At 52.3% G+C, this 26,932-nt stretch overlaps 1 long non-coding RNA gene across 1 annotated transcript; it reads right to left on the reverse strand.

The window, feature by feature from the left end:
* Positions 1 to 1,193: 1,193 nt before the first annotated feature.
* On the reverse strand, positions 1,194 to 25,377 carry LOC142301980 (uncharacterized). Its single transcript, XR_012752914.1, has 3 exons — positions 25,307 to 25,377; positions 10,532 to 10,612; positions 1,194 to 1,360 (listed from the first exon to the last, which is right to left on the reverse strand). It is a non-coding gene; the product is annotated as an uncharacterized LOC142301980 (long non-coding RNA).
* Between the last annotated feature and the right edge of the window lie 1,555 nt (positions 25,378 to 26,932).

The following is a 26,932-nucleotide window of genomic DNA, read 5'->3' on the forward strand; positions in this document are numbered from 1 at the left end:
GCACACACCCGGACCAGCTTCAGGCTTTACAACTGTTCCTTTTTACTTCTTCACTCAAGCTCCTCTCCTTTGCTCCTCTACCACTTCCTTCTACTTTCACTTCCCTAGTTTCACTGCCTGGTTCTTCCCGCCTCCAGGGCTGTGAACTCCTCAGTGGGCGGAGCCAACCGCCTGGCCCACCCCCTGGTGTGGACATCAGCCCCTGGAGGAAGGCAACAAGGATTTTAGGTTAGCCTAGATGTACCTGCCGGGAATGTGGGGTGCATGTGATGTTGTGACCTGAGACCCCTGGCTTGCCCAGGGCGTCACATTTACATGCTGCGATATCCGGCCCGATATCGCTAGCATGACACCCGCCCCCATCGTTTGTGCGCGACGGGCATATCGCTGCCTGTCGTGCACAAAATCGCGCACCCCCGCCACACATACCTGTCCTTCGACGTCGCTGTGACCGGCGAACCGCCTCCTTTATAAGGGGGCGGTCCGTTTGGCGTCACAGTGACGTCACTAAGCGGCCGCCCAATGTAAACGGAGGGACGGAGATGAGCGGGACGTAACATCCCGCCCATCTCCTTCCTTCCGCATTGTGGCCGGAGGCAGGTAACGAGATGATCCTTCCTGCGGCGTCACACGTAGCGATGTGTGCTGCCGCAGGGACGAGGATCAACTTCGCCCCTGCGACAGCAGCGATAATTGGGAGTGGACCCCCATGTCAACGAGGAGCGATTTTGGACGTTTTTGCAACGATCCAAAATCGCTCCTACGAGTCACACGCTACGACATCGCTACAGCGGCCGGATGTGCGTCACAAAATCCGTGACCCCAACGAGATCGCTGTAGCGAAATCGTAGCGTGTAAAGCCCGCTTTAATCTGACCACTGAATGAAAAGGGTATGTTCACATTGCATTTTTTTATATGGATTTTGGAATGGATTCTGCTGTATACAGTGGGGTAAATAAGTATGTGATCCCTTGCTGATTTTGTCAGTTTGCCCACTGACAAAGACATGAAGAATCTATAATTTTAAGGGTAGGTTAATTTTAACAGTGACAGCTAAAATATCCACAATAAAATCCAGAAAATCACGTTGTATAAATTATATAACTTTATTTGCATTTTGCAGAGAGTAATAAGTATTTGATCCCTCTGGCAAACAAGTCTTAATACTTGGTGTCAAAACCCTTGTTGGCAGCACAGCAGTCAGATGTTTTTGTAGTTGATGATGAGGTTTGCGCACGTGTCTGGAGGAATTTTGCTCCACTCCTCTTAGCAGATCATCTCTAAATCATTAAGGTTTTGAGGCCATCGCTTGGTAACTCAGAGCTTCAGCTCCCTCCAAAAAACGTGTATAGGTGCCAGCTGAAAAAACATAGCAAATACAAAATGGATACAGCCGCACACTAAATGCCATCAATGTATAAGGGAACTCTGGTACTGCATTACTGCTATATGAAAAATGAGATTTTTAGTTTATGAATTGGCCAATGCATGTAAGCCCGGAAACCAACGGCAAGGTAAATCTCAATATTCCGGGTACCTAACTAAAATGCCACTATCTAGGTTAAAAACATCCGTGTCTGGGCAGCTAGACAATCCTCTTTTCCTCTCCCTCTAGGTGGTGAAGATAAAAAAACAAAAAATGTATTTGTATTTTTTTCCTCATTTCTTTATGGTAGTTTTATGGGAACAAATGAATCTGACTCTTTCCTTCACCTACAAAGAGATGCAGTATTTATTTATCTATCTATCTATCTATCTATCTATATCTATCCCTCTATCTATCCCTCTAGCTATCTATCTATCTGTCTGTCTATCTATCCCTCTATCTATCTATGATTCTATCTATCTATCTATCTATCTATCTATCTCTCTATCTATCTATCCCTCTATCTATCTATGATTCTATCTATCTATCTCTCTATCTATCTATCATTCTATCTATCTATCTATCTATTCCTCTATCTATCTATGATTCTATCTATCTATCTAGGATTCTATCTATGATTCTATCTATCTAGGATTCTTTCTATCTATCTAGGATTCTATCTATCTATCTATCTATCTATCTATCCCTCTATCTATCTATTCCTCTATCTATCTATGATTCTATCTATCCCTCTATCTATCTATCTATCTAGGATTCTATCTATCTATCTGTCTATGATTCTATCTATCTATTTATATATGATTCCATCTATCTATGATTCTATCTAACTATCTATCATGTATGTATCTATCTATTATCTGTCATGTATCTATATATCCCTCTATCATCCATCCCTCTATCATCCATTCATCCCACTATCATCCATTCATCCATCCCTCCCTCTATCCCTACCTCTATCCCTCCAATCATCCCTCCATTCATCCCTCTATCATCCATCCATCCATCCCTCTCTCTATCCCTACCTCTATCCCTCCAATCATCCCTCCATTCATCCCTCTATCATCTATCCATCCCTCTATCCCTCTATTCATCCCTCTATCATCTATTCCTCCCTCTATCCCTCCATTCATCCCTCTATTATCCATCCATCCCTCCATCCCTCCATTCATCCCTCTATCATCCATCCATCCCTCCCTCTATCCCTCCCTCTATCCCTCCATTCATCCCTCTATCATCCATCCATCCCTCCCTCTATCCCTCCATTCATCCCTCCATTCATCCATCCCTCCATCCATCTTTGCAGCTGAATAATCTGCCTCTGGTGTCTAACTTGCAGTATAGAGGTCAAGATAACAAAATCTTCCTATGGGTTTCAATACAGGCAGTAGCTCAGTGGTAGAGCTGCTGCCTTTGAAACAATGAACTCACAGTTCCACGGGATAGAGTCCCGGCCGCCCCAAAAATCCAGAGCTGATGATAATTTAATTTATTCACTGCACTGAGGGGAGGAGTCGGGACATCAGCTGTGAGCCGCGGGGCTGCGGGACACACGTGGCAGTCCCGCAGAATCCGGGATGGTTGGGAGGTATGCCTGCAGACCAGAGACGTCACTGGTTATGGCTACTGTCCTGGGTTGGGGCAGGGATGTAAAGGCCCCGCTGGTCCTGGAGACTGACTTCTGCATAGGTAAGTATATGTAATAGTGTGTATGCAGAATATAGTGTATACCAGTGTGTATGGGGGTAGTGTATGTGCAGCCCCGTAGCTCACCTGCTGAACGCCTCGGGTCTTCACGTGTTGGGAATCTTCTGGCCACAGGTAGGTTAACTTCAGTGGGAATCATGACGCCATTCCCGGTATTTGCGGTCAGGGGGTGACCGCCACTGCAGTTTAGGGAGCTTCTGGGGCTGATGGTAAATGCAGTCTGGTTTTGTGGCCTCCCGAGAGTGAGGCTGGCCCCAGGGGCTCAGTGTAAGTGTGTAGTACCACAGGTCGCAGAAGAACTCACACACAAACAGCAATGTCTTTCAGGGTTTTTACTCACTTCTCTGGTGGTAACGTGAGCCAACCCAGGCAATGCTATGATGAACCAGGTGGAACCAGGTGTCCTTCAGGCTGATCCAGGGGTGACTGCTGACTCGCCTTCCTAGCCCTTCTTGTGTGGGGTGACCCCTGACTTGTAGTACTGCGGGGATCACCCAGGGAAGTCGCAACTGCCGTTCTCCCCTTTCTGGCCCGTTTGCTGACAGCGTGGACCACGTAATGCTGGCTGCTTGCCTTCTTTTACTTATGGGCCCCCTTGTTGCTCTTGATGCTGCGGACTCTGTGTGGTTCGGTGAGGTACATCCAGTACCCTCACCAGCAGGTTTGGCAGGCCGAGTAGATGCGTTCCTGCTCTGAGGACCTGTTTCCCCGTGCGGGCCTGGCCTACCGGTAGTCTCCTTACTCAGCCACCTCTTCACTAGGTGGTTTTCAGGCAACACCACTGGGTAGCCGTTCTCCCCCGCCAGCAGCCACTATAGGTGCAGGGTCTGACAGTGTCCTGCTCTTCTGCTCTACACCTCAGACGCGGCTGCTCACTGCTCTCCTCTTGCTGCCACTGCACACTCTGTAGCTTCCAGTCTCACCACCCACCACTAGTTGGGATGCGAGGGCTACGCCCCCTCCCTGTGTCTGCCCAGGGGACCCCTCTAAGCTCTGTGTGTGTCCTGGTTACTAAGTGTCTGTGTGTGTCCACACCCTAGTCAGCATTTGGGATTACCTGTTTTGTACTGACCCAGACGTGGGTGCAATACTCAGTGGTGCCTGACCAAGTCAGGGGCACCACATTCCCCCTTAGTTATCATCAGCACGTCCTCAGGCTGCAAAGACAAAAACATTTGCAATACAAACTGTTAAGACATTTAAAACTTCAAACCAGGTACCATACATCACCACCCACAAGTCCTTAACCCATCCAAAATCCTCTGATCTTCTTTCTTGAGGTTGGTGGTTTAAAGGTAAGCCTCCCTTTTTGAGCCGCGTCTTCGGCCACTTCTGGCAGGAATGTAGAGGTGGCGTTCTCGGTCAGGGTCACTTCAAGCAGGGTACCCACTGCCAGGCCCCATAAACAGGCGTGCTCCCTTGTCGTAGGCGAGCCAGGCTCCTTAAATGGGCGTGTTCTTGGCTTTTGGATAGCAAGCGCCATCACAGGCATGCTCCCTGATGGTGCAGAGCCAGGCCCCATAAACAGGTGTGCTCTAGGTTGGTACCTCTGGGGTAACCACATACACTGCGAGAGTTTGTGGCTATAGCCAGTTCATAGCCTATGGTCCTTAGAAAACTGCACAAAACCAGGTGCAAAAGAGGTAGTTTCACACAATAGTTTTTGTGGGCACATCATCTTAAACAGGTAAACGTTGCTTTAACTGTAACTTGTAACTTTACTGTACTTTTCTCTACTTGCTTTACACCGACCTCCTCCTCTCATGATCAGGTTGTAGCACTTGCATGCTCTGGAACCTGGAGTTTGGCTGTGTAGCACTTTGAACTTGTTGTGGTTGCTGAGCTTGTACACTTTCAGCTTGCTGTAGTTGCTGAGCTTGTACTAATGGTGGTGACCTTGGTGACTGGGTGGCAGCTGCGGGGCTGTAGCTGGAGCTCTTCGGGCATGGTACCACGTCTAGGGCAAATCAGCCTCTTTCACCCTTGTGCTTGGTGTATTTGACAATGTCTCCCATTCTTAGGTCATGACTGGGGTGTCCTCTCTGCAGGTGGGCGTGGACATCTCTTCTTGACACGAAGATGCCCTCCTTGACACCAGCATCCACAATAAACCCCTAGCCGGTTCGTAGGTTGAACTCCTCAACCACTCGGCGGCGGATGGGACCTCTCACCTGGTGCTTGGCTTTTCGGAGGGACTGCTTCTCCTCTAGGTCTCGAGCCGTTACCATCTCCCTCTCCTTGTCTGGGATAGGCTGCACAGGTGGTAGTCTTGTCCTCACGCGGCGCCGTCCTCTGCTGGCCTCCTCATCACTATCACTTCACTGTCTGCGGGCTCCCAGGTCACGTACATGCTGGGCATGAAGATATCTGTCGCGGGCGGCGGGGCGCTGCGCTCACCACGCTCGGGTCCGGTGCTGCTGCTGCTGCTGCTCGGTGGCTCGAGCGGTGGGCCGGATCCGGGGACTCGAGCGGCGCTCCTCGCCTGTGAGTGAAAGGGGGGTAGTTCGGTTTGGGGATTTGGTCCGTGACGCCACCCACGGGTTGTGGTGAGGTTGGGCACCACCGCTGCTATTGACGGGGTTCCCGGGAGTGATGGTAGGGAGCAGCTGGGATGTTTCTCTCCCCTCCGTGGGTAGGGGGTTGGTGGTCCCGGGGCCCGGTGAGGTGTCGGGGAGGCCGGGTTGGCAAGGTGCAGGGTCGCTTGGACTGCGCAGCGCGGTGGCACGGTAGTACTCACTCAGCCACAAATGGATGCAAAGTCTCTGGTAAACCAAACGGCTGGATGGACAGGTCCCGGCTGCTGTGGTTTCTCCTGGACGGTTGGTGGTGGCTGCCTTTCCCTGCACCTTTGTGTATGTTCGGTCCCGATGGCTTCCCACCGGTAACCCGCTCCCCAGCGTGTATATGTGCCGGAGGAGCCCTTTTGCCCGCAGGCTCTGGCCCTTGGAACTCTAGCTGTGGCGATAGCTGTATTTCCTTTTGCTGGTTGGACAGTCGCCTTCAATCGGGTCTTGGCTGTTAGGAAACCCCTGGGGTTCCGGTCACTGACGGATTTGACCTATTTAACGGCGACTCCAAGCCTGGTCGGGGTCCGCAGGCCCTGCCGGTTTGTGCTGGTTTCACTTCGCTCCCCGGTTCGGTACCGGTGGGCCACCGCCCATCCCCGGTCCTACGGTTCCGCGTCGATCCGCCTGTCCTGCAGACGGCCACCACCGTCTGTCAACCTTGCTCTTGGTGCCCGGGCCACGTACCCTGACACAGTCAGTTTGCTCCTCTACTACCACTTTGCTCCTCTCCTGACTCCTACTTACTTCTGACTCACTTCCTTTTCCCGCCTCCAGGACTGTGAACTCCTCAGTGGGTGGGGCCAACCGCCTGGCTCCACCCCACCTGGTGTGGATATCAGCCCCTGGAGGGAGGCAACAAGGATTTTGTGTCTGACTGATGTGCCTATCTCGGGGTGGGGGTGTCGTGTTGTAGTACCTGTGACGACCTGGCTAGTCCAGGGTGCCACATATCCACTGTGTCTTCTTCAGCAGGGGGTGTCGTAACCTCTTCCCAGCGGGAGTAAGGTAACAGCGTGACCTCCGGTCCTCCCTTACTTCCTAAGGGTGCTGCATCCTCCTTCAGCTGCTCGGGGATTGTTACTTCAGCCTCCAGGCCTCTCCTTCTCCTTAGTGGTGATGATCACTCCTCCGGTTGCACCGGCAGCAGCGCTGGGAATAGCCTTTCATCAGAGGGCCAGGGTGGTGGGCTCTTCTTAGCCACAGAAGTTGCTGGGACCGCTCCGGGTCCAGATGACTGCCTGGGGACCAAATACTTGTCCACCAGGTCTTTGGGAAAGCGTGCACTCAGCTCCTCTTTAAGCCGCAGGAATACTGGGTCTTCTCCCGGCGGGGACACAGGACCCGGCTCTTCAGTCGGCGACTGGGGCGCGGTGGCTGCTTCTGCTCTGCAGGCAGGGGTAGACGGCGTTGCGTCCTGGTCTTGTCTGGCCGGGCATGGCTGCGGCATGGTCTGGCCGGACGGGACGTTTCTGCATCGGACGTCGCAGCAGGGACTTCAGTCGGGAGCGCATCATGGATCACAGCGGGAACTGTGGCAAGCCAAGGTAACAGCGCCGGCGGGATCAGCATACCTGAGCGGGCAGGGTCAGCGTGGGACTCACCCAAAGGCATCAACAAGGGGGTTTGGGTAGTCACTTCCCGGTGTGGCACTAGCCGCGCGGTCCACCTCTCGTAGGCCCAAACCGCCACAGCCAGCTCCCGAAGCTCTGAGCCACCTTCCATCACCTGCTGGAGGATCCGCGCTTGCAGCCGGTCGCAGAACTCTGCGAGCTCCCAGTCCCACCAGGCAGCGGAGCCTGGTTCTGGTTCGCTGCGTGCGGACGCCATTCTCAATGTGTCGCTGCTCACCAGGTTCTCTCTGCACCCACTCAGTTTCGTCTCTTGCAGCAGACTTGTAACTTCCCGCCGTCTCGAGACAGATCCGCCTCCATCACTCGTGAGGTCAGAACACTCCAGGGGATCCCTGGATAGCCACACCTCTTCGTGGGCGGTTGTTGTTTCTTGGCGCGCTTTCTGCTTTGGCAATATGGCGGCGCTTCAAATTTTTCATGCGGACCGCCAAGGCGCACGGTCACCTGTCTGTACAGGTCTAATCCTGATCCTTTTCGTGATGCCAGATGTGAAGCCCCGTTGCTCACCTGCTGGACGCATCAGGGTTTTCACGTGTTGGGAATCTTCTGGCCACAGGTAGGTTAACTTCAATGGGAATCGTGACGCCATTCCCGGTATTTGCGGTCAGGGGGTGACCGCCACTGCAGTTGAGGGAGCTTCTGGGGTTGATGGTAAATGCAGTCTGGTGTTGTGGCCTCCCGAGAGTGAGGCTGGCCCCAGGGGCTCAGTGTAAGTGTGTAGTACCACAGGTCGCAGAAGAACTCACACACAAACAGCAATGTCTTTCAGGGTTTTTACTCACTTCTCTGGTGGTAACGTGAGCCAACCTACTCTGGGGACCTGTTTCCCCGTGCGGGCCTGGCCTACCATTACTCTCCTTACTCAGCCAACTCTTCACTAGGTGGTTTTCAGGCAGCACCACTGGGTAGCCGCTCTCCTCCGCCAGCAGCCACTGCAGGTGCAGGGTCTGACAGTGTCCTGCTCTTCTGCTCTACACCTCAGATGCGGCTGCTCACTCCTGTCCTCTTGCTGCCACTGCACACTATGTAGCTTCCAGTCTCACCACCCACCACTAGCTGGGATGCGAGGGCTACGCCCCCTCCCTGTGTCTGCCCAGGGGTCCCCTCTAAGCTCTGTGTGTGTCCTGGTTACTAAGTGTCTGTGTGTGTCCTCTCCCTAGTCAGCCTTTGGGATTACCTGTTTTGTACTGACCCAGACGTGGGTGCAATATTCAGTGGTGTCTGACTAGGTCAGGGGCGCCACATGTATAATGTATATTAGTGTGTATGTGAGTAGTATATAGTGTATATCAGTGTGTATGTGGGTAGTATATAGTGTATATCAGTGTGTATGTGGGTAGTATATAGTGTATATCAGTGTGTATGTGGGTAGTATATAGTGTATATCAGTGTGTATGTGGATAGTGTATATCAGTGTGTGCCGCCCCGTGCCATAAGCCGCCGCTGCTCGGGCCCGGACCTTCCGGTGGGTGGCTCGAGGGTCTCCGGACCCGGGGGTCTCGCGGACATGCCGAATAAAATTGGGGGGACGTAGATGTACGGGCTAGGCCATTCGTGACGCCACCCACGGTGTGTGGTAAGGTGGAACACCACCGCTGCTGTTACGGGGCGCCCGGGGGAGATGTTGCGCAGCAAGTTGTTAACCCCTCCGTGGGTAGGGATGCTGGCCCTGGGACCCGGTGGCTCGGTGCAGGGGATGGCGACCGTAGGGGCTGCTGGTGTACTCACTGCTAGTAAAACACACAAGTCTCTGGTAAACTAAGGTGATGGTGGCTGGTGCCGCGGCCGGTTGCGTTCTGGTCCCCCACCCGGCTGGTGGTTTTTATCCTTTTCCTGCACTGCTTTGTGTAAGGTGGACTTTCCTAGTGTGAAACTCAGGAGTCCGCTCCCGGCTGGATGTGGCCTACGGAGTCGTGCCCGCAGACGCTGGCCCGTGGGATCTATGGGCCCTGGTGGTGACCTCTTATCCCTAATCGGTGGGCTGTTGTCTTCTATGAGGGACTTTGGATGGGACAAGACCTCTAGTCCTGGCCTCAATCGGTTAATTAACCAGTGCCACTTGATTCTGGTCCTGGCTTCAGGGTCCGAGTACCCCCCTTTGCGCTTTGGTTTCCGGGTCGGTTCCCCGGGTCGGTACCGGCGGGCTACAACCCTGTCCCAGTCCACCTCAGTTCCACCGTCTGCCTCCTAGCCAGTGGCACCAGGGCTCCTACCCTGGTACTGTTCAACTTGAACTCTCCTGCTGGAGCTACCCCTAGCTCCAGCCTACACTCCTCTCCAAACTGAACTCTAGACAAAACTCAACTGTTTACTTTCCCGCCCCGGGCTGTCTGGGCCCCTGGGTGGGCGTGTCCCAACCACCTGGCCACGCCCACTGGTGTGTCTATCTGTCCCTAAGGGGGAAGTGACTAGGGTTTACTGGTTGGCTGTGTATTTCCTAATGAGGGAAGGTGTTATGCGGGGGCCTATTTGTGACTACCTGGTTTTGCCAGGGCGTCACAAGTGCATATGTGTGTAGTGTATAGAAAAGGGCATATAATGTATATAGTAGTTTGTATCATATATAAGTGTGTATATGGTATACTATACAGTAAATGTAATATTGTGCACAGTATACTATGCATGTAATATTGTGTATGTACAGTATACAGCGTGTTCTTCTGCAGGGGTATATAAGTGCTTGTGGAAAAACTGTATCAAAAGAGAACACCACTCACCAGGGCAGCAGAGGGAAGGTGAGTATAATTAATCATCACATTTTTTTTTACTGTGCGGCGTGATGGAGATTATATGTACCAGGATGGGGACAAAGATACAAGCATGGCTCTTTCCCTCAGCACCCAGATTTCCCATGCTCTGCTAAACATTTTTGACTCAGCACTCAGTTTTTCCATGCTCTGATATCAAGGGTAAGCTGGGAGCTGAGGTAAAGATGTATAGCAGAGCATGGGAAAGCTGCGTGCTGAGGGAAACTTCACCAGGCAATATATACATATTTGAGAGTTCTTCACGGATGGCCACAGGCTGGAGTCCATCTCCTCCATCCGAGTACCACGACCTGTAACTTGCTCTTCTCAGGTGTCTTCCCCCCAGCCCAACTTGACAGGTTGTGCAGAGATCAACCCTGCTTGCAGTACCACTTGAAGGAAGGTGCAATTGCCGAGCCATGAGGGCTCCACACCCCTTCGCCAGAAAGAGCTGGTGCTTGAAGACCGCTTCGGGCAGTGTGTGTGACACTTACTGTAGTTTTCAGCATAGCGTCCATCACTCCACCATTGGTTGTCATCTTGGATTGTTTAGTTACACACAGGACACCGGAGAGCTAGGGGCAAAACAAATGTAAACATTTATTTAACTCTTTCACCTTCTCAACAGACCTGGTCAATAACATCTGGTTGTGCTGCTGTGGCGCCCTGGACTAGCCAGGTCGTCACAGGTAACACACACACACCCCCACCCCCACTAGACAGTAACATTAGCCAAACACAAAACCCTTGTTGCCTCCCTCCAGGGTCTGATGTCCACACCAGGTGGGGAGGAGCCAAGTGGTTGGCCCCACCCACCGAGGAGTTCACAGGCCTGGAGGCGGGAAACGTGACACAACAGTGGAGGAGGTTGAAGTGAGAGGAGTGAAGTGGAGAGTGTCTGGGTTTGGGGCCCAGGCACTGACAACAAGGTTGGCAGATGGTGGTGGCCATCTGCAGGAGTGGTTAATCAATGCGGAACCATAGGACCGGGGTTGGGCGGTGGCCCACCGGTACCGACCGGGGAGCGAAGTGAAGCCAGCACACACAGGCAGGGCCATCGGACCCCGACTAGGCTTGGAGTCGCCGTCAACAGTCAAATCCAAGTGTGACAGGAACCCCAGGGGTTTCCTAACAGCCAAAGACCCATTAGAAGGCAACTGTCCGCACCGTAAGGGTATACAGCTACCGCCTAAGGCTAGAGACCCAAGGGCCAGCGCCTGCGGGCAAACGGGCTCCTCCGGCATCCATACACCGGGGAGCGGACTACCGTTGGGGACCCATTGTAGTCAAGACACTACACAAAAATGCAGGGAAAGACAGCTGCCATCACCTGTCCGGGGAGAGACACTGCAGCCGGCTGCGGGACCCGTCCATCCAGCCGTTTGGTTTACCGAGGACTTTGTGCATCTCTTGCTGAGTGAGTACACCCGTGCCATCCGGCACCGCGCCGCGCTGTCCCTGCAACCCTGCAACCCTGAACCTCACCAACCCTGCCTCCCCGTCACACCACCGGGCCCCGGGACCACCAACCCCTACCCACGGAGGGGGGAAAACAACATCCCAGCTGCTCCCTACCATCGCTGCCGGGATCCCCGTCACCAGCAGCGGTGGTGCCCATCTTCACCACAACCTGTGGGTGGCGTCACGAACTAAATCCCCAAACAAACCAACCACCCTTTTCACTCACGAGCGAGGAGCGCCGCTCGAGTCCCCGGATCCGGCCCACCGCTCGAGCCACCGAGCAGCAGCCAGAGCAGCTTTAGCGAGCGCAGCACCCCACCGCCCGCGACACTGCCACTGTTTCCTGAGGTACTTCTTCTGGCCTAACCTGCCGCCTGGAACCTAGTCTTACAGCTGCTGGGCTTAAGCCTCCTTTTCCCCCCTGTTCTCTCCGCGGCCACCCGTGTCCATTCACTGCCTCAGCCAGCTTCCAACCCCTTCCTTGACTTCCCTAGGTCCGTCCAGAGGAACACTCTCCCGGGCACATCCGCCTAGTCCCTGGACTCTTTTTAAGCCCGTTGCGAGATGAGCCATAGGCTCCGGACACTTGGAAAATACCTCCAGGTTCCCCGATATGCCCAAGTTACAAACCACCATTCACACTCCACTCGCTGCAGAACTGATCTCTCTCTTGCCTGTCTCTACAGCCAACCTCCCTGGTCATCTGTTACTCCTCCCACCTTTGCCCTCAGATCCCTTAGTACTCAGGAAGCACCCAATGCTGCTATATTTAGTTAATATACATTACAGAATACAATTACTATAAAATACACATTATGCAGTAAAATACAGTATACACTAAAACAAATTAAACTCTTAGCCACTAGGTGGCGCCAACTGCTACAGTACTCCGACTCCATCGCCAGCTCACATTCTCCAGCAGCAGCACTTCAGACATTCACTTTCTATTACACAATCATATTATAGTACATTCGGTACACGACACATCAAATATCATGTACCCACCGTAGGAGTGGTGATAAACTGACCACCTCCTACAGATAGGTAGGTAGTTAGATAGATGGCTTCTTTTAACAGCTTCATTTTTTCAAAGACACTATGCCGTTAAGGCTAAGTTCACACTTCAGTTGTTTTGCATCAGTCACAATCCGTAGCCTTGAGGAATTACGGAATCCTGCAAAATATTTTGCAGGAATCCTGTATTTCCCCATAGACTTCTATTAGTGACGGATTGCGACTGATGACCCTGCGTTGCATCCGCTGCGTCGCGGTCCGTCGTTTTTGACTGACCGCCGAGCGGGGAGCAACGCAGAATGTAACGTTTTTCGGGCCGTCAAAATTAACGCGCCGCGCAGGAATCCGTCGCCATCCGCCACACTTGCAATGTATGTCTATGGTGCTGGATTCCGTCGTAATCCGTCTTACGACGGAATCCAGCGCTGGATTCCGCCATGCTCTACTGAGCATGCCCAGCATGTTTGGCACGCCCACTGGGCTGTCCCAAACACAAACGGATCATAACTGATCAGTCAAAAAACGGACGTACAGCGGATGTAACGGACGCAACTGATCAGTTTTTTCACAGGATTCCTGTGAAAGGAATCCTGTGAAAAACACATCCGTTGCATCAGTTAAGGCTAAGTTCACATTTCCGCTAAAATCTATCAGTCACAATCCGCTGCTCTTGTAAACAACGGAATCCGTTTAGCGGATTCCGCTGCTCCCATAGACTTGTGTGAGCAGCGGATTGTGACTGATGATGCTGCGTTGCACCCTCCGCCCGACTGATCAGTCGTGGAACGACTGACCGCCGGGCGGGGGGAACGCAGCATGTAACGTTTTTTGAACAGCGAGATCCGTCGGATTTCGCTGCGCATGCTCTCTGGCTCCCTGCACACGTCACCAGCTTTGGTTGGTTACCCGATATTTACCCTGGTTACGGTGCAAGGAGCCAGCGCTAAGCGGTGTAGGCCCGTAACCAAGGTAAATATCGGGTAACCAAGGTAAACATCGGGTGCTTTGCTGTTACCCGATATTTAGTCTGGTTACGTGTGCAGGGAGGCCGACACTTCCCCGCTCGGCCCCGCCCCCTCCCGCACTCCGCACATGTATGTACACACACACCTGTCCCCAGCCATGCAGACAAGCACTGCCACTGACACCCTCGTCTGGCCCCGCCCCCCACTCGGCTCCGCCCCCTCCCGCACTTTGCATGTGCACACACACATACATACATACATGCACATACACACACTCACTCACACTCACTCACACATACACTCACCTGTCCCCAGCCATGCAGACCGCAGCACTTCCACTGACATCCTCAGCGCCTGGCCCCGCCCCCCGCTCGGCTCCGCCCCCTCCCACATTCAGCATGTGTGTATACACACACACACACACACACACACACACACATACACACACACACACACTCACACTCACTCACCTGTCCTGCAGTCCCTGCGGCACTGACGTCCTCAGTGCCACGGCCCCGCTTGGCTCCCCTCCCCCCCGAACTCCGCCCCCCGCACACAACGGAATCCGACAAAGAATTCTGTTCTTTGTCATCCGTTGTACAGCGCATCAGTCACATGCGTCAAGCGACGCATGTGACTGATACAAAACAACGGAAATGTGAACTTAGCCTAACATCTAAAAAACAACTGATCCGTTGCTGACGGACCTGACGGATTGAAAACAACTGAAGTGTGAACTTAGCCTAAAACAGATAACCGAACCATTTTTCAGGCAGCACTTAAAGGGTAACCTGTCACCAGATTTGGCAACTATAAGCTGCAGCCACCACAAGTGATCCCTTATATACAGCATTCTAAAATACTGTATATAAGAGCCCAGGCTGCTCTGTACAACGTAAAAAATTACTTTTATAATACTCACCTAGGGGGGGGCGGTCTGGTCTGATGGGAGTCGCTGCTCTCCGGTCCGGCGCCTCATCTCTGCAGTGATCTCCATCCTCCTTCTATACAGACCAGCATTGCAGTCCTACACAGGCGCACTATGATCTGCCCTGTTGAGGACAGATCAAAGTACTGTAATTCGCAGACGCAAGGAAAGGTCAGAGACCTTCCGCGCATGCGCACTACAATACAGGACCTCAATGCCAACTAGTGTGCACAACGTAGGACGCGACATGCACATGGATCTCAGAAGAAGGAGGACGGTGATCACTGCAGAGAGGAGGCACCGAACCAGAGAGCAGCGACACCCATCGGAGATAGACACATTCGGTCAACAGTCTGATTGTCAGGGAGATGAGGACCCAGCATGTCCAATTTCGGACTGTGGATCTTTTTTTTCTCTAGGAGATGAGTACACTGCCAGAGATGTCTAGTAGTGTTTGTCTCATAGAGAACACAAGAGCACTCAACAAAGTGAGTGCTCCTGTGAATGGAAAAGCCAGGGAGATAGCTGCCAGATGAATGATGGGACACCTGTCTATAGTTTATAGTGGCTTTAGTCAGATAGTCATTTGGCTGACGTATGGACTAATTGAGACAGCTATATATTTAGTCTGGCAGCCTGACCCTATAATGATCTACTATCAAGACTAATAAATTAAATATTGCTACATCTACAACTACATCACCAGAACCAACCTCAGTTCACAACTACATCACCAGAACCAACCTCAGTTCACGACTACATCACCAGAACCAACCTCAGTTCACGACTACATCACCAGAACCAACCTCAAATCATGACTATATCACCAGAACCAAGTTCAAGACTACATCATCAGAACTAACCTCAAATTATGACTATGTCACTCACCAGAACCACCATCTGTACATGGCTACATCACAAGAACCACCATCTGTACATGACAACATCACCAGAACCAGTCTCAAATCACTACTACATCACCAGCATCACTATTGATACATGATTACATCACCAGAACCAAAGCCAGCCAGACACATAATTGTATGACATGAAACTGTAGCTCTTGTATGTCTTTATCAATGGTAAGGAGATACTAAGGCGGGCTTTGCACACTACGACATCGCAAATGCGATGTCGGTGGGGTCAAATTGAAAGTGACGCACATCCGGCATCGCATGCGACATCGTAGTGTGTAAAGCCTAGATGATACGATTAATGAGCGCAAAAGCGTCGTAATCGTATCATCGGTGCAGCGTCGGCGTAATCCATAATTACGCTGACGCGACGTTCCGATGTTGTTCCTCGCTCCTGTGGCAGCACACATTGCTGTGTGTGAAGTCGCAGGAACGAGGAACATCTACCAGCGTCACCGCGGCTTCTGTAGGATATGCAAAAGGAAGGAGGTGGGCGGGATGTTTACATCCCGCTCATCTCCGCCCCTCCGCTCCTATTGGCCGCCTGCCGTGTGACGTCGCTATGACGCCACACGACCCGCCCCCTTAGGAAGGAGGCGGGTCGCCGGCCAGAGCGACGGTCGCAGGGCAGGTGAGTGCATGTGAAGCTGGCGTAGCGATAATTTTCGCTACGCCAGCTATCACAAGATATCGTACCTGCGACAGGGGCGGGGACTATCGCGTGCGACATCGCAGCATCGGCTTGCGATGTCGCAACGTGCAAAGCCCGCCTAAGAGTTGTTACCAGCCATCATCCGACTGCGAACCTTAGAGGAACCAAGTACTGATTAGGTGCAGGCAGGAGCACTATTAAAAATACCTTAACTTTGGGAGCTATCTTCTATGTTTTAAGCCCTTTAATTCTAAGCACATTGATGTGGGTTTGGCTCCCCAGACCCCTATAGATTGCTCAAAAGACCCCTTAGAAGTGCACCGCTTAGGAGACAGGACTATGACTTTCAGCTGCATCCGCTCTGTGTTCTATGCTATCTACTAAGGCTAGGTTCACACGTCCGTTAAATTGTATCAGTCACAATCTGCTGCTCTGGTAAACAATGGAATCCGTTTAGCGGATTCCGTTGTTCCCATAGACTTGTATGAGCGGCGGATTGTGACTGATGATGCTGCGTTGCATTCTCCACCCGACTGATCAGTCGTGAAATGACTGACCGCCGGGCGGAAGGAACACAGCCTATAACGTTTTTTGAGCAGCGCTATCCGTAGGCTTTTGCTGCGCGTGTTCTCTCTGGCTCCCTGCACACGTAACCAGGATACACATCGGGTTACTAATCAATGCGCTTTGCCTAGTTACCCGATATTTACCCTGGTTATGTGTGCAGGGAGCCAGCGCTAAGCGGTGTAAGCTGGTAACCAAGGTAAATATTGGGTAACCAAGCAAAAAGTGCTTTGCTTACCCTATATTTACCCTGGCTACGTGTGCAGGGAGGGCGACACTTCCCCGCTCGGCTCCGCCCCCTCCCGCACTCCGCATGTACACACACACACACACACACACTCACCTGTCCCCAGCCATGCAGACCGCGGCACTGACGTCCTCAGCGCCACGGCCCTGCTTGGCTCCACCCACCTCGCACTCCGCCCCCCGCACACAACGGAGTCCGACAATGATTCTGTTCTTTGTCATCCGTTGTACAACGCACCAGTCACATGCGTCAAGCAACGCATGTGACTAATGCAAAACAACGGAAATGTGAACCTAGCCTAAGAAGACTTTTCAGCTGTTGTTGGTGGTTTCAGGAACAGATTCTCCACCAATCTGCTCAGAATTATTGGCATAAAACATTAAAAACGAATTTCCCAAAAGTTTAGTTAATCTTTGAGGTGCATTTACAATGTTACCACTAATCGGAAACTGATTCTAACTAAACTGGCTGTCATATCACCCAATGCACAAGCAAAATGTTTGTTTGTCGGGTGAAAATTATTTTTCTGCTTACCTACATAAACATTTATATAGGGGACAGTTCCCCTACAAAAATCTTACACAGATTAGCTATAAGGGGTTATAAGGGCTAGAATGACAAGTCTGCACTCAGTCTATGTGTCACTCTATGTCTACAGACCTGTGAATCCTCCCAGAGCACTAACAGCAGTCAAGTATGCCATATGCAGACTCCCGGGCAGAACTCGTCTAGTGGGTGCGGCCTCGCTTAATGCACTTGTGTTGAGCAAGGCCGTGTCCCCTTGACAGGTTCTAGCGGGGAGTCTGCATATCGCATACTTGACCGCCGTTTCCGGCGCAGACACCGGAATCCCTTGTCTTGATTTACAGTGCTCACTTAGTAAGAGTTGTAAAATCAGAAATGCAAGCTGATTTTAGACAACACTCACTTTTACAAATGGAATACTGTCAATAAAAATAAAAGACTCAAAATACAAATACGAGAGTGTAACAGTGAACCAAAGCAAAGACCACACCTACAGTGCACCAAAGCAAAGACCACACCAACAGTGCACCGAAGCAAAGACCACACCTACAGTGCACCGAAGCAAAGACCACACCAACAGTGCACCGAAGCAAAGACCACACCTACAGTGCACCGAAGCAAAGACCACACCAACAGTGCACCAAAGCAAAGACCACACCTACAGTGCACCAAAGCAAAGACCACACCAACAGTGCACCGAAGCAAAGACCACACCTACAGTGCACCGAAGCAAAGACCACACCAACAGTGCACCAAAGCAAAGACCACACCTACAGTGCACCAAAGCAAAGACCACACCAACAGTGCACCGAAGCAAAGACCACACCTACAGTGCACCGAAGCAAAGACCACACCAACGGTGCACCGAAGCAAAGACCACACCTACGGTGCACCGAAGCAAAGACCACACCTACGGTGCACCGAAGCAAAGACCACACCTACAGTGCACCGAAGCAAAGACCACACCTACAGTGCACTGAAGCAAAGACCACACCAACGGTGCACCGAAGCAAAGACCACACCTACGGTTCACCGAAGCAAAGACCACACCAACGGTGCACCGAAGCAAAGACCACACCTACGGTGCACCGAAGCAAAGACCACACCTACAGTGCACCGAAGCAAAGACCACACCTACAGTGCACCGAAGCAAAGACCACACCAACGGTGCACCGAAGCAAAGACCACACCTACAGTGCACCGAAGCAAAGACCACACCTACAGTGCACCGAAGCAAAGACCACACCACAGTGCACCGAAGCAAAGACCACACCAACGGTGCACCGAAGCAAAGACCACACCTACAGTGCACCGAAGCAAAGACCACACCTACAGTGCACCGAAGCAAAGACCACACCACAGTGCACCGAAGCAAAGACCACACCAACGGTGCACCGAAGCAAAGACCACACCTACAGTGCACCGAAGCAAAGACCACACCTACAGTGCACCGAAGCAAAGACCACACCACAGTGCACCGAAGCAAAGACCACACCTACGGTGCACCGAAGCAAAGACCACACCTACGGTGCACCGAAGCAAAGACCACACCTACGGTGCACCGAAGCAAAGACCACACCTACGGTGCACCGAAGCAAAGACCACACCTACGGTGCACCGAAGCAAAGACCACACCTACGGTGCACTGAAGCAAAGACCACACCTACGGTGCACCGAAGCAAAGACCACACCTACGGTGCACCGAAGCAAAGACCACACCTACGGTGCACCGAAGCAAAGACCACACCAATGGTGCACCGAAGCAAAGACCACACCAATGGTGCACCGAAGCAAAGACCACACCAACGGTGCACCGAAGCAAAGACCACACCTACAGTGCACCGAAGCAAAGACCACACCTACAGTGCACCGAAGCAAAGACCACACCTACAGTGCACCGAAGCAAAGACCACACCAACGGTGCACCGAAGCAAAGACCACACCTACGGTGCACCGAAGCAAAGACCACACCTACGGTGCACCGAAGCAAAGACCACACCTACGGTGCACCGAAGCAAAGACCACACCTACGGTGCACCGAAGCAAAGACCACACCAATGGTGCACCGAAGCAAAGACCACACCAACGGTGCACCGAAGCAAAGACCACACCTACGGTGCACCGAAGCAAAGACCACACCAATGGTGCACCGAAGCAAAGACCACACCTATGGTGCACCGAAGCAAAGACCACACCTACGGTGCACCGAAGCAAAGACCACACCAATGGTGCACCGAAGCAAAGACCACACCAATGGTGCACCGTAGCAAAGACCACACCAATGGTGCACTGAAGCAAAGACCACATCTACGGTGCACTGAAGCAAAGAAAACACCAATGGTGCACCGAAGCAAAGACCACACCTATGGTGCACCGAAGCAAAGACCACACCTATGGTGCACCGAAGCAAAGACCAAACCAACAGTGCACCGAAGCAAAGACCACACCTACGGTGCACCTATGCAAAGACCACACCAATAGTGCACCGAAGCAAAGACCACACCAACAGTGCACCGAAGCAAAGACCACACCAACGGTGCACCAAAGCAAAGACCACACCTATGGTGCACCGAAGCAAAGACCACACCTATGGTGCACCGAAGCAAAGACCAAACCAACAGTGCACCGAAGCAAAGACCACACCTACGGTGCACCAATGCAAAGACCACACCTACGGTGCACCGAAGCAAAGACCACACCAATGGTGCACCGAAGCAAAGACCACACCAATGGTGCACTGAAGCAAAGACCACACCAATGGTGCACCGAAGCAAAGACCACACTAATGGTGCACCGAAGCAAAGACCACACTAATGGTGCACCGAAGCAAAGACCACACCTATGGTGCACCGAAGCAAAGACCAAACCAACAGTGCACCGAAGCAAAGACCACACCTACGGTGCACCAATGCAAAGACCACACCAACAGTGCTCCGAAGCAAAGACCACACCAACAGTGCACCGAAGCAAAGACCACACCTACGGTGCACCGAAGCAAAGACCACACCTACGGTGCACCAAAGCAAAGACCACACCAATGGTGCACCGAAGCAAAGACCACACCAACGGTGCACCGAAGCAAAGACCACACCTACGGTGCACCGAAGCAAAGACCACACCAATGGTGCACCAATGTAAAGACCACATCAACAGTGCACCGAAGCAAAGACCACACCAACAGTGCACCGAAGCAAAGACCACACCAATATTGCACCGAAGCGCCCTCATTTGAATATTAAATGACAGTAAATTCTTCTGCAAATATTAAAGAAGTCCTCCAGTAATTTCTTCCCCTAAACATGTGCAAATGTTAGTGTAATGTAATGTCTGTGTTATAATTCACTCACCGATCGCTGTTTTCTCATTTGCCTGACTCCATAATTACTTCACATCTACAGCTCGTCTCTGCAGACTTCCCTCTTCTCCGGTCTTCTGCAGCACATCCCAACATGGTGCCCTGAAAAATAACATTGTTATTATAATGTTCCTGAATTAAAATAACCACTAATGCTGTGCCTTATATAAGCCCTATGTGCCCCTGAAAAAACTATTGCTCCTCACTGTGCTCCCTGCAAAAAAAATATCAATCCACACTGTCCCTCTTAACATACATGGCCTCCACGTTATCCTCTCCTAAAATATTCCCACCACACTGTCCCCACTTATATACTATGACCACCACACTGTCCGCCCTTGTGTACTATAACTGTCTCACTGCCCCCTAATAAACTAAAACACCACACTGTCCTCCCTTATATACTATGCCCACCACACCTTCCTCATTTTTGAACTATGATCTGCACACTGTCCTCACATCATGCTGCCCCCTCTTTACAATGTCCTTGCATGCTGCCCTTCTCCATAATGAGCACTTACACTGCCTCACTCCATACTGAACTTCCCATGCTGCCCCTTCTCCATAATGAGCTCCCAATGCTGCCTGACCCTTTTCCATAATGAGACCTCTATGCGGCCCCACTCATTATACTAAGACCACCACGCTACCTGACGCCTAATGCTGATGTAATAACCTGCAGGTAACGGGATACGCAAGGACTGCACGGAACCACGGGGGTTAATCAATGCAAATTTAATAATGTATTGCACAACACAGGTGGAGGAAAAGTGAGGGAAGGGAGCACAGCAGTAGAGATAATGCAATATACATACAACTACTTTGACTAACTTGTCAAGGGTAGGAAGCCTCAGATTGTACTCCCAAAAGCAAAACACAGAAATCCTTATTAAACAAAAAAAACGCAGAGTCCTTGTTACCTTACTCGTATAACACAGTGCAGAATCTTTTCCTATCTGTCCCTAACTAAAAGTAGTGTGCACACTTAACTGCAGGTTTCAGCGTGGGGTACCTCGTCACCGTTGGGGCCCGTATTCCGCCGCAGACACCTCTAAAGTTCAGTCTTTGTCCCGGATCTGTAACTTGCACGTGCTGGCTGGCTCCTCGCTCCACATCCAGCCTCTTTGGATCTGTGTCTTGGGGGGGACACCACGCAACACTCTAAGGTACTTGGACCTCGGAAAACAGGGCAGACTGAGGCCTTCTGTTTTTCAGCCCACTCGAGCACACTCCTCTCTCCCAAAAAAAGCCACATGTAGCCTCCTCCTCCTCCTGTTTCAAACTGTACCAAGTCACTTGGATCAGCAGGGGCTTTTGCCTGCTGTTCTCTGTTATGACAGCAGGTGGCAGCATCAAGGAAGTCCACCAAACAGTCTTTTAACCTATATATATAAATGTTAACAGGTCTTACACTGAGACCCACTCAAACACTACCCCACTCTTCATACTGAGTCCCCTATAGTGCTCCAGCCTCCACTCCATACTGAGCCTACTTATACTGACCCCTCTCTCTACTTTCCCTATGAATCTTCAGCTCAGCTCTGCAAGTGCTTACCTGCTCCAGAGTCCGTCGCCCTCCTCTTCCTCTGGTGTCCGTTGACCTTCTCCTGGTCCCGGTGAGTATCCTCTGCAGGCTCCGGCGTCCGTCTATTTGTATTTGCGTCTTAAAGACCTGGATATAAATAAATGGTGGTGTGTCCCTCCTCTCCGAAAAGACAGCAGATTTATTAGTCTGACTAATGTAGGAGGAGGGGAGGTAAAAAAAATAAAAACATTTGCTTCCAGAAAGTGCCACTCTAGGCACTGAACCTTGGGTGCCCAGTGGCAAATAAGGCCCTGTGTATAGGCACCTTGGGAAGGGAAGGGAGTGTGATGCCCTGGCCTATCAGGTCGTCACAAGGGTGCCGTGCAATCTGCCCTTCTGCATGGTGCCCGCTCCTCCTTGGTTACGGGTCCTGTCCCTTTGGTGTTGCTAAGAACAGGTATACACAAATCCTGAAGAACACTCTGCACCAGACACCCATTGGGCGGCTTGAGGGAGGGATAGTAGAAGGAGGGCCAGAAGTGTCAGGAGTAGTCAGAGGGTAGTCAGTGAGCCGTGACAGGAAAAGGTCACGCTGCGGAGCTGGGCTCCTGTACCCGTCCCAGGTGGCAGACGTTGGCCTGGCCTGGAAGGAGCTGGAACCCCGGTCGCAGGGGGTAGTGACAGGGGGCACGGTACTGCCATGGAGGGCAGATCGGCGGCCTTGTGCTACAACCAGGCTGGGGCCAGGGCACGGCAGGGTACACGCACCCTAGGCTGAGAAGGAGCTTTATGTATCGCGAGCGGGGAGGACGCCGTCACTGCTGCGCTCTCGCTAACGCTCGGGTCCGGCGCTGCTGCGATGGCTGATCGGTGGCTCGAGCGGTGGGCCGGATCCGGGGACTCGAGCGGCGCTCCTCGCCCGTGAGTGAAAGGGGTGGTTGGTTTGGGGGATTTAGTCCGTGACGCCACCCACGGTTGGGGTGAGGTTGTGACACCACCGCTGCTCTGGACGGGGATCCCGGGAGCGATGACAGGGAGCAGCTTGGATGTTGGTTCTCCCCTCCGTGGGTAGGGGGGTTGGTTGTCCCGGGGCCCGGTGAGGGGTAGGGATGGATGGCAGGCAGGTTACGGGGCCTGGTGAGGTGCAGGGTCGCGGGGGCAGCGCTGTGCCGTACGGCACGGTGGTACTCACTCAGCCAATGACGAATGCAAAGTCCTTGGTAAAACACACGGCTGGATGGACGGGGCCCACTGACAGCTGCGGTGGTTTCTGCTCCTGGTAGGTTGATAGGCACCACCGATGCTGGTGACGGGGATCCCGGGAGTGATGGTAAGGAGCAGCTGGGATGTTGTTTTCCCCCTCCGTGGGTAGGGGTCGGTGGTCCCGGGGCCCGATGATGTTGTGACGGGGAGGCAGGGTCGGTGAGGTGCAGGGTTGCAGGGACAGCGCGGCGCGGTGCCGGATGGCACGGGTGTACTCACTCAGCAACAGGTAAACCAAATGGCTGGATGGACGGGTCCCGCAGCCGGCTGCAGTGCTTCTCCCCGGACAAGTGATGGCGGCTGTCTTTCCCTGCACCTTGATGTCCTCTTGCTCACTACTATGGATTCCCAACGGTAGTCCGCTTCCCGGTGTATGGGTACCGGAGGAGCCCGTTTGCCCTCAGACTCTGGCCCTTGGGTCTCTAGCGTTAGACGGTAGCTGTATACCCTCACGGTGTGGGCGGTTGCCTTCAATCAGGACTTTTGCTGTTGTGAAACCCCTGGGGTTCCAGTCACATTCGGATCTGACTATTGACGGCGGCTCCAAGCCTGGTCGGGGTCCGATGGCCCTGCCTGTGTGTGCTGGCTTCACTTCGCTCCCCGGTCGGTACCAGCGGGCCGTCGCCCGTCCCCGGTCCTACGGTTCCGCGTTGCTCCACCACTCCTGCAGACGGCCACCACCGTCTGCCAACCTTGCTGTCAGTGCCTGGGCCACAAACCCAGACACCCAAGTGTTTACTCCTCACTCCTCAAACTCCAACACTAAACTGTCACTTTTCCCGCCTCCAGGCCTGTGAACTCCTCGGTGGGTGGGGCCAACCGCTTGGCTCCGCCCGACCTGGTGTGGACATCAGACACTGGAGGGAGGCAACAAGGGTTTTTGTTTGGCTGGTGTCCCTGTCAAGTGTGAACCCTGAGAGCAAGCTCACCCTGCTAGCCACACCTGCGTGGCTAGCAGGGTGAGCGGGACCCAAGTAGTTTCAGGCAAAAGGGATTCACACAAAGTAAACACATTGCCAAGGGACAAGGCTTCAGACCAACCAGCAACGCCAAAAGGGCACGGACCCAGCGTGTTCAACCAAAGGTTACAGGGCATTCAGGACTTTGGTTTACCCGGTGTCGGTGTCAGCATCTCTGGACTGTGTGAGTACGTTGTGCCCCTCTACTCCCGACGGGTCCCCAGCCAACTATCACCGAGCCCCGAGACACTGTCCCCCTGCCCACGGAGGGGTTAAGATCACGAGCTGCTATTCCATCGCTCCCGGGCGCTCTCTCCCAAACGCAGCAGCGATGGTATCCCACTGGCATCACGAACACTATCTAACCCTTTCACCCCACTTTTGTAAATATCTTTTCCCCCTTTTTCCATTTCGAGCAGCCGCGCGACCCCACCTCAGGTCCAGAGACCCCTCAAGCCACTGCGGATCCGGATCCGAGCAGCTCGTCGGATGTCGCGGGGGCGGCACAGGAGTTCTTCATTTTTTTTTCTTAGATTAATTTCCAGATTTAGGATCGTCTTAGAATCCTCATATTTACAGATTCGATTCGGTATGAGAAAAAGCCTATGGGTGCATGGAGATCATCAGACTGATTTCCGATTTTCGTGAACTTACAGAATGGAAAAATTTAGCGTATCCGAATGTCATCTGATTCTCTCGGAAGAGGGAATCTACAGTGGTGTGAGCTCAGCCTCAGTCTCTTACCCTCACAATCCCAGTACCATTCATTACAGTAAATTAACCCTTACACATTTCCCTATCCGCTGGCGGTGTCACAAGGCCGTGTTTGATCCTGTTGTGTCCCCCGTTGCCGTGGCAACGCTCCCATATAATGCAGTTATGTGAACCTTTACTTACATGTTTGTCAGAGTTGCCTCATTATAGATTAACCTGGATTTTCTGTTCGACAGCTGTCTACAGACGCCGCACTGAGATCTGCTTTAAATAGATCTCGCTTCACAGAGTGATCAGGTTGCATAATTATTGCACAATGGTGGTTGTGACACAGACTATATGGAAAAAAGTGTTACTCCCACAGACACCTCCAAAAGCTGTTAGCTGGTTGACAGACAAAAACAAATAAATTATGATCAACTCCAAGAACTGATTAGACAAGAAGAATGGGTCATCAGTCAGGATTTGGCCCAGAAGCTGATATCCAACATGCCAGGGCGAAAGGCAGAAGTCTTGAAAAATAAGAGTCTACACCGTAAATATTGAATCTTTACCTAAAATTGATGGATTTGTCAATAAAAGTGTAAAAACCTATGAAATAATAATAATAATAGTGATGAGCGATCACTACCATGCTCGGTACTCGAAATCAGCAGTTAGATGCTCAGATGGGCGCAGCTCAAGTATGAGAGTATAATGTAAGTCAATGGGAAACTCAAGCATTTTTCCAGGAAATATTTTGGAAAAGTACTCCAGTGCCCCAATGACTTCCAGTATACTCGGGTACTCGAGACGAGCCCATCCGAGAGTCCAACTGCTCGCTACGAGCACTGAGCACCCGAGTTGCATAGTAGTGCTCGCTGATCACTAGTAATAATAGCTTTATATATATATATAGCGCCAATGACACACCCACGCCGGGGCCTGGGTGCACTCGTTACAGGGCCGACTCTGTTCTGCTCGGAGGATGACACGGCGACAGGGCCCGGTTCCGTGATTCCGGCGGTGTCATTAAATGAAAATGATGATAGTTGGGGAATATTTACAGGGGAGATGTCGTGACGCCACCTGTAGTTTGCATCAAGATAGGTGCCGCTTCTGCTGTTCAATTCCCCTGGGGTTGGTGGTGACGCAGCAGAGTTGGAATAATTCTCCACAGGCAGAGCTGGGCCCCAGGGCTGTTGGGAGTAGTAGTCTGTAATGGCGGGGTGCAGGGACGGAGGCACAGGGAATAACCAGACAACACAGGGATACAGTCACAAGGTCCGGACGGTCAAATGTTGCCCTTGGAGTGCTGAGTTCTGCTGTGATGGGGTCCAGCTGATCCCAGATAGTTTGGAGGCACAACCTGGTGCACCCTTCTGTGTTCCTTTCTGGTCGTCTTCCTGCGCTGACCTCTCCCGCCTGTCCTGCACCTGCACACACAGAGCCCCGAGCAAGTGTCCGCGGACCCTGTTGGGTGGCTTGAAGCTCTATCCCTTGGCCCTATGTGGTCACCTTTTCACTGGATGTGTGTGGATGTGGTTTTGGCACATGCAATAACCTCAGCCTCCGGTTTGCTAGATGAGCCTTGTAGTTCTCCACTACTGCGGCCAAGTCCCTCCACTCCGGTATGCCGTTTGTGGAATGAGACCACGGGTGTATGGTGCCCTTCCTGTGGGCTGTAGGACCCCTTCAGTTGTGTGCATCGGCTGAGCTGCACCAGCTCCAGACCACAGGTCTTCACTCCTCCTTGCCTACTTCCCGACTGGCTAACTTTTCACAGTGTGCTCCCACTAACTAGACTCCATCTCCAAACTGGCTTAGGGG

This window comes from Anomaloglossus baeobatrachus, chromosome 4 (genome assembly GCF_048569485.1).
Source record: "Anomaloglossus baeobatrachus isolate aAnoBae1 chromosome 4, aAnoBae1.hap1, whole genome shotgun sequence".
Lineage (NCBI taxonomy): Eukaryota > Metazoa > Chordata > Amphibia > Anura > Aromobatidae > Anomaloglossus > Anomaloglossus baeobatrachus.